The sequence below is a fragment of the Cetorhinus maximus genome, chromosome 20 (assembly GCF_964194155.1).
Source record: "Cetorhinus maximus chromosome 20, sCetMax3.hap1.1, whole genome shotgun sequence".
Lineage (NCBI taxonomy): Eukaryota > Metazoa > Chordata > Chondrichthyes > Lamniformes > Cetorhinidae > Cetorhinus > Cetorhinus maximus.
Genome location: NC_135898.1, coordinates 531,462 through 534,173, shown reverse-complemented (window position 1 = coordinate 534,173; position 2,712 = coordinate 531,462).

Sequence of the window (2,712 nt, the reverse complement as noted above, 5' to 3'; positions counted from 1 at the left end):
GGAAGGACAGAAAATTAGGAAAAGGTTGAGGGGTGGTTCTGTTAATTAATGATGGTATTAGCACATTAGAGAGAGATGACCTAAGTTCAGGAGCCCAGTGTGTAGAAATGGTTTGGGTTGAGATGAGGAATGATAAAGGCAGGAAGTCACTTGTGCTAGTGGTGCACAGGCCCCCTAACTGTAACTACACCGTAGGACAGAGTATAAAAAAGGAGATAATGGGAGTTTGCCAGAAAGGTACAACAATACTCACGGGGGATTTTAATCTACATATGGACTGAAAAAATCAGACGGGCAAAGGTAGCGTAGATGAAGATTTCATAGAATGTTTTCAGGATAGTTTCTTAGAACAGCACATTCCGGTGTCAACCAGAGAGCAGGGAATACCAGACAGGTATTGAGCAATGAGATAGGATTAATTGATAACCTCCTAGTGAAGGCACTCCTAGCTAGCAGCGATCATAGGTTGATTGAATTTTACATTCATTTTGAGGGAGAAATGAGTGCATCCAAGACTAGTATTTTAAACTTAAATAAGGGCAACTATGAGGGCACAAAAGCAGAGCTGGCTAAAGTAAACTGGAAAATGAGGTTAAGGAATAGGTCTATAAAAGTTCAGTGGCAGACATTTAAAGGGATATTTCAGAATATATACATTCCAATGGGAAAGGAAAATTCCAAAGGGAGGGCCCACCACCTGAGGTTAAGGAAAAAAAGTTAAAGACAGTTTAAAACTTAAAGAAAAAGCATATAGTTATGCAAAGATGGGTGGTAGGTCAGAAGATTGGAAAGAATACACAGAACAGCAAATAATGACAAAGGTTAATAAGTAGAGAAATATTAGAATATGAGAGAAAGCTACCCAATAATATAAAGATGACTGGTAAGAGTTTCTATAGATATTTAAATAGGAAAAGAGTTATAAAGTAATAAAGTGAGCATTGGTCCTATACAAAGTGCGTCTGGGGAATTGATAGTGGAAAGGAGGGAGATGGCGGACAAATTAAACAGGTATTTTGGTCCGGTCTTCACTGTAAAGGACACAAGTAACATCCTGGAAGTAGCTGTAAATCAGGAAGTGGAAGGGAGGGAGGAAATTGGGAAAATTATAATCACAAACTGGTATTGAGCAAATTGTTGGGGCTGCGGGCTGACAAATCCCCAGGTCCAAATGGACTTCACCCTAAGGTCTTGAAAGAAGTGGCTAGTGAGATAGTTGATGCACTAATTTTAATTTTCCAAAGTTCCCTAGGTTCGGGGAAGGTTTCATTAGATTTGAAAATAGCAAATATATCTCCTTTATTCAAAAAGAGAGGGAGACAGAAAGCAGGAAACTATAAGCCAGTCAGCCTAACATCTGTCATAGGGAAAACATTAGACGCTATTATTAAAGATGTTATAGCAGGGCACTTAGAAAAAATCAAGGCAATCAGACAGAGTCAACATGGTTTTGTAAAATGCAAATCATGTTTAACCAATTTATTGGAGTTCTTTGAAGGAATCACATGTGCTGTGGATAAAAGGAGCAGGTGGATGTCCTGTACTAAGATTTCAAGACGGCATTTAAGAGTCAACTGCATTGCTGTGGGTCAGGAGTCGTGTGTAGGCCAGGTAAGGGCAGCAGATTTCTGTCCCTATAGAATGGGACATAGGATATTGGTGAACCAGATGGGCTTTTACAACAATTGGCAATAGCTTTGTGGTCATCATCAGACTTTTAATTCCAGATTTTTATTCAATTTAAATTTCACCATTTTCCATGGTGGGATTTGAACCTGGGTCCCTCAGAGAATTATCCTGGGTCTTGCTGGAATACTAGTCCAGTGAAAATACCACTATGCCACCACCTCCCCCAATGAAAGATGATCTGCTGCTCCCTGATGTTACGCTGAGCTTCAGTGGGTCAGCGCAGGAGGCCCAGGACACAGTTGGAGTGGAGACCAGAATTAAAATGACAGGAGATTGGGAGCTCAGGGTCATGCCCACAAACTGAATTGGAGGAGTTTGCAAAGTGGGCATCCAATCTGCATTTTCTCTCCCCCAATGTAAAGGAGACAGTGCTGAAAGCAGCAAATACAGTTGTTAAACTGAAAGAAGTACGAGGACATCACTTTGTCACCTGGGAGGAGTGTTTAGGATCCTGGACAGTGAGAAATAAGGAGGTAAAAGGGCAGGTGTGGCATCTCCTGTTTACCTTTCATTTACTCTATCTTTCCTGTAGACCTTAAAACTGGGTATATTTAATTCCCAGTCCTGACCATCTTGCGGCCATGTCTCCATAATGGGTAGCGTGCCATACCCTCCAAGTTAAATATGCACCTGCAACTAATTGAATTTTTACTTTATACTCTGCGATTTCTACACACTAACCGGCACTTCTGTTCTTACATATTTCTTATTTTTTTGTCCTCATTTCATTTCTTTACATGTTTTATTTTCCTTTCATCTGTCCAGGTTTGAATGCCTGCCCCCATCGACACTGTTTCTACTGGAACTTCCGAACTTCAATACCATCGCCGACAAGGCTAATTCATCTCTGCAAACCTGTCTCATTGTAGAAGTCAACTCTACTGGAAACATGAATTATCCAGCATCAGCTCAGCCTGCCGACCTCTGTGAAGGAATTGACCACTGAGCTTTTGATTCTGGACTCATGTGAAACAATAATACTTTGCTCTGTGGTCTTTGCCCTGTAAATCAATCTTTCTCTAT